The following is a 14,749-nucleotide window of genomic DNA, read 5'->3' as shown; positions in this document are numbered from 1 at the left end:
GCATGCCTGATAAAGGACTTCTACCTAAAATATATAAACAATTCTTATTCCTCTATACTTTGAAAATAAATACCAATTTAAAAGAAGAGCAATATATTTAAACAGATATTTTACCAAAGCAAATATACAGATGGTAAATAAATATATGAAAATATGTTCAATTTCATTGGTCATTAGGAAATGTGTATTCAACCATGAGACACCACTACACGTCTATCAAAATGACAAAAACAGCTGGGCATGATGGCTCATGCTTGTAATTCCAGCACTTTGGGAGGCCGAGTGGAGCAGATCACCTGAGGTCAGGAGTTTGAGACCAGCCTGGCCAACATGGTGAAACCCTGTCTCTACTAAAAATACAAAAAATTACTCAGGCTTGGTGGCGCATGCCTGTAGTTCCAGCTACTCGGGAGGCTGAGACAGGAGAATCACTTGAACCAGGGAGGCAGAGATAGCTGTGAACCGAGGTCACACCATTGTGCTCTAGCCTGGGCAACAAGAGTGAAACTCCATTTAAAAAAAAAAAAAAAAAAAAAAAAAAGGGCAAAAACAATTAAATAAAATAAAACCCTAACAATATCACATGTTGACAAGGATGCAGAACAACTGAAATTTTCATACATTACAAATGGAAAATGGCATAGCTACTTTGAAAAGCTTTTGGCAGTTTTCTGTAAAGTTAAGGATACGCTTACCACACAATTCAGTGATCCCACTCCTAAGTGTTTATGTGACAGAAAGGAAAATATCTGTCTACAATAAGACCTTTATTTGTTGATAGCCAATTTATTTGTAATCACCCAAAACTGGAAACAACTCGAACACCCATGAACTGGCAAATAAATGAACATATTATGGTGCATCCATACAGTGAAACATTAATAATGAAAGTCAACAAACTACTGATATGTAAAACAACATAGATGAATCTCAAAGAATTATACCATGTGAACTAAATCAGTTACAAAAGACTATACATACTGTATAATTCTATAAATGTGAAAGTCTGGGAATGCAAAACTGTAGAGATAGGCTCAGCATGGTGGCTCACGCCTGTAATCCCAGCACTTTGGGAGGTTGAGGCGGGCTGATCACCTGAGGTTAGGAGTTCGAGACCAGCCTGGCCCACATGGTGAAACCCTGTCTCTACTAAAAATGCAAAAATTAGCCGGGTGTGATGGCGGGTGCCTGTAATCCCAGCTACTTGGGAGGCTGAGGCAAGAGAATCGCTTGAACCCGGGAGGCAAAGGTTGCAGTGAGTCCAGATTGCGCCATTGAACTCCAGCCTGGGGGACAAGAGTTAGACTCAAAAAACAAACAAACAAACAACCAAAAATCTGTAGAGACAGAAATAAGATCAGGGATTTGTAGGGCCTGGGTTTTGAATTTGAAGTTGTGTTTCCCCAAGTTTATAGGCCACTGTGAACTAAAAGGGAGACAAAATAAATCAGAACTTTTTTCTGCTTTAGTTCTCTTTCACATCCACATTTACATTATGTAATAAATTTCAATTTAGCCAGAGAATTATTTGCTGCTTGGGAGAAAATGAGAGCATTCAGAGGCCCTGAAGTTCTGCGAGTCCTAAGAAATACGCAGAGCTCAGATTTCACAGCTTCAGAGTGGGAACTCAAGCACTTTCTCTCTACCAGCTTTCATTCATATTCTTCTCTAAAAATGCTGAACAAAAACAAGAGTAAATGTTTCTGTTAATGAAGACTGTAATTGCCATGAATGATTGTTCTGAAAAATGTGACAATTACTTCTATGATTTTGCTGGAGGCCTTAAAAAATACTACTGGATTTTCCTATATCCCAGTTAATATTAGCAGCAATCTAATATAGCCATTCCCCAAGTGTCAATTACACAGAATCTGGGCTGGTATTGTTTATGTTAATTCTCATTACACAAACTAGCAACCTTTGTTGACTATGCATTTCTTCTATTACCTCACTTTCCTTTGTTTTCCTTTCCTTCTTTCTCTTCTTTTCTGAATTGGATGTTTATTTTCCCTACACCTCCAAAATCCTATGTTGAAATCCTAATTCCCACTGTGATGGCATTAGAAAGTGGAGCTTTGGGAGGTAATTAGGTCATAAGAGTGAAGCCCTCATGATGGGATTAATGCTGTTATAAAAGGAAAAGCCACCAGCACTTAGTTCCAATTTGTCAGATGATATCTAACAACAAGGAATCATAAAGTTCTTTCTGTATACATTCTTTCTGAATCAAGGGTTCCAGGTAAAAACAATAGAGTAGAACTCATGCTTTTGTACTCCAGTATGACTCCACTGCCATTTCTCTAATACTAAATTAATTTAAGAAATCCAGCAACTTTTCCAAGACTCTTGCTTCTCTTCATTTTCCAAGAGTTATTTTCATGATTGGTTGGACTGCAACAAGACATTGTACCACAAATCTCTTAAATAACCCTCCTGAACATCCTTATTTGAATATTCTTCACAGTGTATATCAGATAATCTTCAAAGGAGAGTATTAAACTTGGGGTTCAAAATATGAAATAGAAAGCCTGTAGTAACAGCCTGTACTTAATAAGTTATGGATTAATTTTTCTCCTGTAGATTCATAGATTTTATGGGTCCTTGGGCATATAGCTCAAATGTTCATTATACAGAAGAAGAAATTATAAGTAGAAAAGTGTCTTGCCCAATACTTTACAACCATTAAATATTTTAAAATACATTTCCAGATAGCAAAGGTAATTAGCAGTACTAAGAATGGTATCATCAGTTGATTGCTATTTTCCAGAGTCCCATGCTTAACTAGCCTGAAAATTTAAAAGGCAAGATGATGTTAGCATCAAAAATGATCCCCAAATCTCAGTGGCTTAAAACAATAAGCATTTATTTCTTATTGTAGCTACACACCCAGCAGGGTCAGCAAAGAACTCTATGCATTGTAGTCACTCAGAAGCACAGGCTGATAGAAAGCCACCATTACAAGTTGACGTGGGAAATGGAAAGTCATTGTACTCCTAGAACTTCTACCCAGAAGTAACACACAGTGCATCTAATAGAGGGCCAGCCATATGGACATAACTAAGTTTGGGGTGTGTGTAAAGAGGTCCAGTTTTATTTGGAAGAGAAGTCTTGAGATGTTTGGTAAAATAGTCCAGAGTGCCATTTGGTCACCAAGTATATGGCTCATTGTCCCTTATACATATTAAATTGCTTAGCTTTTTCCTAAAGGAGAAATGCTATCATGAATTTTCATGTGTATCTTCTCCAGACACAGCTGGACCTGATACAAGGGTGGGCCCTCATACAGCACAATTCTCAGCATTCAGAGTTGATGAAAATGAGAGTCACATGGTAGTCACTAGGGCTTAGTAACTTTGAGATATTTTTTCTCATAAATAACTGAGGTTGCAAGGGTAGTGTTAAATCTTGTAAAATTATATAATTTACTATTTATTTAAATAAATAATAATTTAATTATGTAACTAAAAATTAATACTGTGGTTTCTTTACCTGTAAAATACTCTTAGATTTTTTGGAAGGCTTCTTATGTGTCTAATTCCCATGTGTGAACTGCCACCGCCACAACTCTTTCCTAGACATACTTTTTAGATATGCAGATCCTTCTTCTCTGCCTTTCTTCCTGTGTGTTTGTTTCTATCACTCTCTCTGTCTCCCTGTTTCTCTCCCTCTAACTACAGAAACTTGGGGCTACCAGCCTTGATAGGAAAATCTCACACTTGGTTTCTTTTACCTGAATCTTTGTGTTCTGTAGAAAAGTGACTTTAATCTAGTGTTCTCAAAGGATGGTTCTAAGTCTAGCAGCATCAATATCTTCATCGTTAGAAATGCAAATTATCAGACCCCATCCTAGACTACTGAATTAGAAACCCTTGTGAGGCCCAGCAATCTGTGTTTTAAAACGTATTCCAGGTACTTCTGATTGAGCTAAAGTTTGGGAGCCATACACTGTTTCAGTCAGAATGCCAGTGTGATGAGGGAGGAAGAAGAAAGTAATAGAATATTTGTTAGAGAAGTAACAGAAATAGGGAAATGAGCTGGACGGTTAGGGATCAGATCCTGTAGTAGTTATTTTAAGGTTATTGTAAGAAGTGGAAACCAATAGACCTTGTTTGATAAGACCGTCTGAGTCATAGACATGAATACTTTCATACTCACATGGGCATATTCACTACTCACTAGAGTCTCTGAAAATTTGAACTTCCTAGTTTTCAAAGGTTGGCTTTATTTATTTTTTAATTTCTTTACTTTGCCTTGGCCTTCTAAACAGCTATTATTGGCATATGCTAAATGCTGGTATTCAGACCCCTTAGGTATAGTAGCATCATTCATTTGTATATTGTCAATGGCTACTTTCTGCAACAGAGTTCAGTAGTTATGACAAAGACTCCTGAACTCAACCAAAATAAAGATTTCAGTTCTTGTCCTCCAGGCGAGGGCACTAGCACTGCAAATGGATATAAGAGCAAGAAGTGGGTTGAGTTAGTACTGAATGTCTGAAATGAGATGGGGCTGGCATCATTACACAGATAAGAGTAATAAACACAATTGTACGTAAGAATATGCCTAGGGAGATGGTGATGTTCCAAAGAGATAATAAGACGCTAGAGTGGTTCAGGAAAATTCTTGGATGGAGTGTACATACTGTAAGAGTGGTGCTGAAGGAGGAAGGTTAGGAAAAACAGGGACTTTGGGGAAACCCTGAGGTCCTAAGATTTAGAAAGCATTTGGGAGCCTTTGGAAGGCATATTTTCATGCTTACACAGAGAAAGGACTAATAAAGAAAGGCTAAAAAGAGGCTGGAGGAGATGGTGGAAAATGCATGGTCTACATACTGGAATCATGGTGCTGAAACTTAGTAGCTGTGAGACCCTGGTAACTCATTTAACCTCTATGGATATCAATGTATTCATTTGTAAAATGGATGCAATCACATATACTTCAGAGGAGTATGATGAGAAAAATTGATATATAAAAGATCAATGGTTTTGTTCCTGCCATCATCCCCCTTTATCCTTCACCACTCTTCTCTCCTGCACCTATACTTTCTGAAGCATAGACACCAAACAGATGCGGGATACTTTGCAAAATGAAGATGCAGAGGGGAGAGCAAGAAATAGAGGTGCAGGCTGATTCAGGGCCATGTTGGAGGGGAGCAGTGGCTGCAGAGCCTGGCTCTGGGCATTTCCTCACTTCTCCGAGGCTCTGCAGCTCTTCGTAATTGAGATCCTGCAGACCTTGTTTTGTCTTATTGCTAATTACTATCTATTTGTTCCCCGTTACTAGCCTCATGTTTTATTCCTTGATATTGTTTGCAAGTTTCTTTACAGCAATTGACTAGCTCTGTTTTAGATTACTTCACCGCAGGTACATCAACAATCACCATTCCCGAAGCTAAATCTTGTTATTGTAAGGTTTGCTGAGGATAAAATGTACATTCAGTTCTTTCTTAGGTAAACGGTTTTGTTTCTCCTGCAAGATAGTATTTGGGCCTGGGAGAGTATTTCAGATAAACACTCTTGCTCTTTCTTCTGAATTTGGACAAAATTCAAATAGACAACTTTGTCATTAAAATATAAAGAAACCAAAGAAGGTACCTGGGTCCTTGCTTTGTCTTTTGGCAGTTGCTGTCGCATCTGCTAAGTGTGGTGGGTCTGGCATAGTTGCAAAACTCCACTAGGATTTTGATGAGAATGGAGACCAGTGGGTTATTTTTAGTGTCTAAAATTAATTTAGTAATTAAGTTATTACTGTTTTAAAAAACAATATTTAGAGTTAAACTAGGAACAAGAAGGGAAAGTACATCCTCACTGTGTATTTACACAAAGTCAGAAATATGTATACAGAAGCAGCTCAATTTTTCAGTATGTTTATGGAAAAATTCAGCATTAGTCTTATTTTTCAGCTATTTCCAATGGCTAACTTCAAAAACATGTTCTTTTCCCATGAAACTCACTGGGAGCTTTTTTATTGAGGTCCATGAAATAAAAGAATTGTATTGAGCAACATAAGGAATCAGTCTTTCTCTTTAACATATTTTACTTTGTTCATTATCAGATTACAAGGATGGCTAATTCACCCATTGAGTCAACTTTATTTTTAAGTTCCTACTGTGTAGTAAGTCCCTACTGTGTAAGATCTCACTTTCAATACTCTTGACATTTGGCATAGTACACAGATTATAGCCTGAGTATAGCTAATATAATAACGTTAACAAGGGGCCTATTTTTCTATTTTTTCTGGTTGAAAGATTTCTCTGAGGAAATAATATTTAAGAAAAACCTGAAGGACACACAATTGGTGATTAGGGCATTTGCTGGGAAGTAACTTTCTAAGTCTGGAGAAGGGTAACATGTTCACGGGTCCATTGAAGGCTTATGTCTAGTGGGGGAAGGGAAGGCAGGAGCAAGGGAAGAGGCCAAAAAGTCAATGAAACGCCTTCGAGACTATGCAAATAATTTGGATATTTGTCATTTTGCCATTACTTTTCATCTCTGGAGTATTTCACCATTTTCAAAGTGCATTCACAAATAAAATGTCACTTAATTCACCTGGATCTTGTGAGTTTGTTTGAATGCTCAGAGGAGAGACTAGAGGGCTGTCCATATTTGCAACATCCATCTATCCATCTCTAGTTACTTACAAAACTTCTTTTTTTGTCAAATTACTTTTAATATTGAGAGCATATTGTTAGAGAAATATATAGAACCTGATTTAGGTCCTAATTTAGTACTCTATTCTCTATAATAATAGCTAACATTTATGTCTAAGTACTTTATGTGTATTAATGCATTAAACTCTATTATCCTTACAAGGAAAGTACTATTATTATTCAACATTTTACTGAACAGAAAAGGAAGAGATATGCCCAAGAGTACACAACTGGTACATAACAGAGGTAGAATTTGAATACAGATGTCTACCTAGAAAGCCCCCATACAGCCTTGCCCACATTTTTCCTCTTGTCTAAACTCTAGTGCTTTGCTTTTTGGTAGAAACGTTATCTTTATGTCTTCATATAAGCAAAACATTATTCTAGGCACTCTTATAAGGTCTCAGGTTTTCTTTTTTTGTATATAGCTTTCAATTAACCCAAAGAAGAAATTAACGTATAATGAATAAATGTATACATACATTCATATTAGTGTCAAGATGAATTATAATTGATTTACTTGTTACTTAAAGAGGGAATATATTTTTGTAAATTCCCTAGGTTATTGGACTTATAAATTAGAGGTCCATGTTTAGAAATTAAAAAAATTGAGTATTTTTATTCTGAATTTTTCTTTTATTATGGAAAGATAATATTCTTTTTTTGTCCAGGGGTTTCTGTGTGTCAAAAGTAAATCAAATATGTCATGGATTTTCTATTTTGAGACACATCAGGACATCCTTCTGAATATATAAACATCCCTCTCCACATTCCAGTAACTCTTTCTAAACCTGTCAATTTATGTATGTATATGGATCAGCAGAGGAGATGGATTTTGTTAAAAATTTACCAGATTAGAAAGAGGATGTAATTGAAATTCAGTGTTATTATCAGTTTCTGGATCTATATAACGTATGTTTGTGTCTATATAGTCAATAATCATTAGATCAGTAGATATTTATTAAACATCTACTACATTAAAATTACTGTAAAGACATTATATAACTAATAATAATCAAAAAAGTATAGTTTATTGCTTCATGGAGATTCAATTCAGTAGAAGAGTCAGACATTAAATAAGAAATCCTAAGAGTAACAACTATTTAGAAGTACGTGAGAGCATAAAATACATCGAATACATTCAACTTCAAAGTCTCTTTGGCCTCTAAAATTTTATCATTCTAACCTTAGTTTTACATAAGTTAGGAGTTACATGTTCTCATCTTGGATTTGTTACTATTTATGTGATCTGAGAAAAGCCAGAGAATCACAATATTCAAGACAAAAGGATTGTAGTTCTTTTCTGTATTTTATTTTCCACATTTAAAAAATGCAGACAAAGAGTGTGGGAGATGGCCTAATTTAATGGTTCTCAAACATGAGTGTACATTAGAGTCACTTGGAAGATGGTTAAAACACAGGTTGATGGATCTCCTTACCTCCTGCACAGAGTTTCTTACTGAGTAGCTCTAGGCTTGCTGAGAATTTGGTTTTCCAAAATGATTCCAGGTGAGTCTGATGATTCTGGCTTTGAGATCACACTTGGTGAACTTCTGGCCTAGATGACCTTGAGGAACTATGAAGTACTATGTACTGCAAGAAATAGGACTATCTGAAGAAGCTTCCAGAAGTTAGTATTTTCATAACTATCTTCTATGTAGTGACTTTATTGTGGATTTTTTAAAAGTTCTGGTTGTCTTGTAATTCCAACCTTATTTTAAGCTAGTAGGAATGATTTTTTCAAGCCATGGAACTCAATGCCAACAATATGTATTCCTCAAATCCTTGAACTAATAAGGTCTTGAAAAAGTATTTTGGTGGTAATCCAGCTGGAGTAGGGTCAATGTAGATAAATTCATGAGTATTTTCAGTCATAATTGTTAATTACATATATTGAATTTATATATCCAATTATAAGGAACAAATATCCAATGTCTGTCAGCCCCAAGGAAAGGAAAACAGCTGAATTAAGAAGAAACATTTCCAAATTGATATAAAAAATGGTTTTCAAATCTTTGAGTTAAAGTATTTCTTCTGTCTCAACATAATTTTTTAGTCTTCCTTAAGATATGTATAATACATTATTAAAAATTATGAAGTATGAAGTTCTTATAATGCAAAACATACAATGTAACTAAGGTAGTAAAAAGGGAGTTGTACATTTACATAGATTTATGGTCAGATATCTCTGGCAGGTTCTAAGTATAAGAAGTTAGTAATTAATACGTGTTTATCAGAAGCATACTACGGTAAAACAGAGAATACGGTAAATCACTCTTTGAGATGTAATTTTCTATTCTAAAAATAAGAAATGTAGAATTGATGACTTCTAATGTCCTTTCTGGCTTTAAATTTCTGCTACACTTGTGATAGGCAAAATAGTATTAATAGTTATTTATTATGTTCTGTCATATTTGATGATAAGACTGCTGGGCCAACAGCTTTGAATAAAATGTGTCTGGCGTGGATACAGGTAACATGTACAAATTATTATAAATTTCCTTTTCCTGCTGAGATAAATGCATTATCTCTGCTCTTGTTTTCCTCTCCTTGAACTGTCTTCTCCCTGTTTCTAGTTAGCCGTTAGATCACCCAAAAATTATGTAGAAGATACTAACATCCAAAGCAGATTTTGGCTTGAGTATTTTGTCAGCAGGACTATGATGAAATCACAGTTGTAAAAAGAAATTCACACAAAACAAAGCAAAAGTTCCTGTTTTTTTTTTTTAATAATTTCAAAAGAATAGCATGGACCTTCTGATCTTCCTTTCCATTTTGGGATGTAGAATTACCTGGAACAGATGCATATTTATGCTATTTCACAGGCTGGCAAAATGCAAGTTAGAGTAAATGGAGGACTTTGACATAGAAAAGGGGGAAGATCATAGAATGTCAGAGTTGAAAGGATATTAAAGATCAGCACAGTCAAAGCCCTCATTATGAAAATGAGGCAATTGAGGTTCATAAAGTCTTATTATCTTTCTAGAATCATAATTAGATGTTTTATTGGGTTAACTTGCTTCACCTGTGAGTCTAGATAGCGAGCATAACTGTAATGCTCTAAAATACACTATGCAAAAGAAAGATGGGGTACCTAAACTAAAGGACGACAGCCTTTAAAGTAAAAACATTATTTGGAAGGATTATATCACTGGGAAACACCATCAATTTTAAATGATATACACCAAGTAATGTAGTTTCCAAATATAGAAAGCAAAAATTGACAGGTATATACAGATAAAATAAATCTACCATTTGTTTTCTAATATTGGGATATTTAAGCATCGCTCTCTCAGGTGATGGATGGATCAAGTAGATAGAATCATTAATAAGTGTAAAGAAAATTAGATCAAAAAACTTTAAAAGACGTAGAAAAAACATTTAACCCAAGAATATTTCACACGTTTTTCTTAAATATAACAAAAAACTATGTGTCATGTTCTGTGCATAAAGAAAGGTTTAGGAAACAAAAATGTTCTGTGTTGATATTTGTATTTTCTGACCCTAAAGCCATTAAATTATACATCAGTAATGAAAAAGATTGCACAAAATCATATATTTTGATATTTTTAAAACTTAATTTTAACATAAACAGAAGTGTTCTACTAAACTTTTAAGAAAAAAATAATCTCAGTGTAATATAAATACTTTTAGTGAATGGAAAAAACATGTGAACACTCCTTATTGTTTTTTATCCGACCCTTAAAATCTTCAGGGCAGAACTAAACAAGTAGATTGCAAGTCAGAAAAATACAGTTCAAACTCACTCAACAAGCATAGATGTAAAATCCTAAAAAAAGTAAATATATATTGAAATTGGGTTTATACAAGGAGTGGGTAATAGACTGAATGTTTGTGTTCTCCCCAAATTTGTATGTTAAAATTCTAACCCCAATGTGGTGGTGTTAAGAGAAGGGGCCTTTGGAAGGTAATTAGGTCATAAGGGTAGAATCCTTATGGATGAGATTAGGATTCTGGAGAGCTCTCTCACCTTCTTTCCACCTTGTGATAATACTAGAAGTTGGTAGTCTGCAACCCAGAAGGGGAGCCCTCATTGGAACCCTACCATGCTGGTACCTTAATCATTACTTCCAGACTCCAGAATTTTGAGAAATAAATTTCTGTTTTTTATAAGCCACCCATCTATGGTACTTTGTTACAGCAGCCCAAACCAAATAAGACAGAATACAGAAATATTATTAATGTAAGAAAATTTAGTATTTTAACTTTCTACCTTAACATTATCTTATTTTAATACATATATAAAAACAATCATTTCAAAATCTATTAATAACAAAAGTCTCAACAAATCAGGGTTAGAAGGAAATATCCTTCACCTGATAATGAGTATTTAATATAGTCTGTAGCAATGGTCATTTTCAATGGTGAAACATGAGAAGCATTTTCTTTAAAATCAGAAAATGGCCTGCTATTACCATTACTATTCATGGTAATGAAGTAGTTAGGCATTGCAGTTAGACAACAAAAATAAAAACACAGATCTGAAAGGAAGATACAGTTCAGACACAGTAGAATGTGTAGACAAACTTCAGAAATAGAGTTCAGCAATGTTCCTGGCATAAACTCATTATACAAATATCAATGGCAATTCTATATGCCACTAATAATCAATAAATAACAGGAAAATCCCATTTTTAATAACAGAAAGGCTATGGAGTTAAAGAATTTCTATAACAAGGCACTGGGACTTATTTTGGAGAAAGAAAGAAAATAATACAAAGGGCATTTAAGAAAACAGAAAAAAAATAAAAGATAAATAATCCATGGATGAAAATACTTGATAAATGAGAAGAGCACGATTATCCAAATTCTACATTCAATGCAATCAGAACCTCAACAAGCATTATTTTTGTGGACCTAGAGAAACTGATGCCAAAATCAGTATAGATGAGTAAAAGGTCAAGAATAAGACTTATTTAAGAAAAACAAGGAAGGGAAATTTGTCTTCTCAGACATCATACTTATTAGGAATTTTAGAATTTAAGCAATGGGGTACTTTCATGTATATTCACAGATGCACAAATTTATCAAATTCTTTCAAATAATTTTTTTTAAAAAATTATAATTGTTTTAAAAATATTTTAAATTATTATTTTAAAATTACATCAATAATGTATCATCTTCCTGCCTCCTGCTAGGAAAAGCTGCGCCCATTGTTCTATTTTTTGGTACACTTAAACCGTAGGATTTACATGAATGAAACCTTGGTATAAAATCAAAGAAAGCATTATACCCTTGTGGAATAAGACTATCAGTATCGAGAATACATAAGAAACTCCAATAAAAATGACAAGGAATTCGGTAAAAATAAGCAGAGGATGTGAACAGACAAATTACAGAAAATTACAGAAAATGAAGTGGAATAACTAATAAATATATGAAGTGCTACTCCACTAATAATTAAGGGCATACACATGAAAAGGAAAACAAGATATTTTAAAACTATCAAACTGCCTGAATTTAAAATTTAACAATACTAAGTTTTAGTTGAATATGAGGGAATGAGAACTCTCAGAGAGCACTGATGGACCAGGCTCCATTGCATGACTCCAGAGTATAAATTGGTATATCCACTTCGAGAAGCATTTTAATAACATCTGGGAAAGGTAAAAATGTACCTGCTCTATGACCTATTAATTTCACTCTGAGAAATATACCTTAGAGCTGCTTTTCTGTTAAAACTTTTAAAAAATCACAACACACAGTAAAAAAAAATTACATGTTACATCAAAGAAGACATACTTGGACATAACGTAATTCACCAAGTATTGTGTCATGTGAAAAATTTTGGCTAATGAGTTACAAACGAGTGATGTGTTTCATTTTTGTGCTAAAGCATTTAATTGCCAGTGCAAGATTTTCTGTATTTTTTTTCTCTCTGCCAAGGCAACTAGAAGTTTTTAAGATGGTGCTTACTTTCTCCACCTGTACCCTGGAGTGAGGTGTTTGTTGTAGAACAGAGCACACAGTCAATTCAAAATGGACATATAGACTGATTGATAAATAGGCTTTCAATTTTACAAACCACTAAGATTTAGGAGTTTTTTATTCTGCAGAATTACATAGCCCATACTGACTGTAACAATATTCCTACTTTTATTATGTGTAAGAGTTAATGCGGCCACCTAAAACTTCACAGATTAAAATAAAAAACATTTATTTGTTAATGATTCTGTATTCTAGGCTGGCCTCAGAAGGAAGTTTATTTCTTGGCCTTCTAGGTCACTCATGGAAAAGCATTATATGGAAGTTAGTTGGGCTGGATGATCAAAGTTGGCTTTGGTCCTATGTCCAGCACCTCAATTGAAATGGCTGGAATAGATGGGACTGTCTCTCTTCAGTGGGCTCTTCAGAAGAGTTAGATGGATTTCTTTTCATCGTGGTCTTGATATGGTAAATTGACTTGATAACACTCCAATAGGTTTAATGCACAGTTGGATAAATGCAAATATAGAAAAATCAGCACATATGGAGCGTAGGTACAGAAGAGTGCTATAATATCCATTGAAGAATTGTTTGTAAGAATAAAATTTGGAAACTTCTTCAAGAACTCTCAGTAGATAAATAGGTACAGGATATATTATTTATTCATATGATAGAATAGTGTCCATTGATTTGAACAAATGATTAATAGATAATAGATAGATGTCTTGATAGATTGATGGACAGTTATTGAAGACATAATGTTAAATTAAAACATCACATTTTAGAATAAAACATAATGTATAATATTTATCTTATTAAAAACATTGAAAGTAATGCTACATGTTTTTATTTACAAATATGCATACGTATGTGTGACAGATTACCTCTCTTAATGAAAGCAATTGCCTTTGGAGAGGATAAGAGTAGAATGGAAATGAGTAGAGAAATAGAGGAAACTTCAATTTTTTTCTTCTATGTTTTAAATTGGAAGTAAAAAAAGTCAACATTTAAACAATTTTGGATGTTTAGTAATTTATTCGTGTTGTTTTTAGTATTTTAAAGAACTCAATTAATGGCAAAACATGATACAGAACAATGTTATAAAAATATAAGCTTATTAGTGGAGATAATACCTTTTTCAGGTAATTATTTTCATTAAATATATTTTGACTCATCCTAGAGGGGGCAGAAAGTCTGATTAGAGCATTGACCCTTGTTAAAAATTTAAGAGCTTACTCTGGTAGGTTTTTACCCAAAAAGGTCAGTTGCAGAAAGAACTAGAAACAGGCTAAGTTTCAAGTTCTTACAGAGACATAGGGTCAAAAGCAAGGAAATCAAGGTCAGCTGTCAATCTGTAGAATGAGTAAGGTGTCAGAAATGGGAGACAAAGCAGTTACAAGCTTCGAAGCTAGGTGACATGCATTGGAGTTCAGAGTCAGAACGAAAGCAGCAGAAAGGTACAGCTTCCAAGACTTCTTGAGAGCAGTTCGCAACAGCAGTGTGGGTTTGTGAAGAGGTAGGCCTGGTTTAAAGATAGTCATGTGGAGCAGGCAGAAACACCTAAGACAATGCTTTTCATCCCGAGTCAAGTGGTTTCTGACAGAGCTTCTCAGGAATACTTTGTTCACTGATCAGCTTGCTATTCTCATGGGAATAATTAAGATGAGTGCTGAGGGATTCCCACATGTTTAGATTTCTGAGAAAAAGAACATGGTGATGTGATTTTCTGTCCAGATAAGACACAGGATACTTGTTCCCATCAGAAAAAAAATTGGCCACAGCAAGTCAGGGCAATTGTATGATTTTGTTAACTGGGTCTCATGGACTCTGAGACCCCACTGGTCTGCTTGTGTTGGCCTATCCTTCCCTGACATGTTTAGTCTTCTTATCCCAAGGTAAGAGTGAGGTCAGTTAGTGAGCAGAATCTTAGCAAAGGCTGGAGGCATGAGGAAGTTGTCTATTTTCTCTCTCTTTCTCTCAAGATTTGTGAGAATTATGTTGATCCCAAGAGGTGTGCCCAAGGGAACATGAATTACTGCAGAATTACCAATCAAGGTGAAGACAGAGAAAATGTCAGGTAAATGTTAACAGTGTGTTGTTTACTTAGACTTCTCTCTGAGGGAAGAGGGCTAAATCATTGGAATTGAGTGAATG

This window comes from Pongo pygmaeus, chromosome 9, assembly GCF_028885625.2.
Source record: "Pongo pygmaeus isolate AG05252 chromosome 9, NHGRI_mPonPyg2-v2.0_pri, whole genome shotgun sequence".
Taxonomy (NCBI): domain Eukaryota; kingdom Metazoa; phylum Chordata; class Mammalia; order Primates; family Hominidae; genus Pongo; species Pongo pygmaeus.
The sequence above is the reverse complement of the archived record's forward strand: the minus strand, read 5'-3'. Positions refer to the sequence as shown.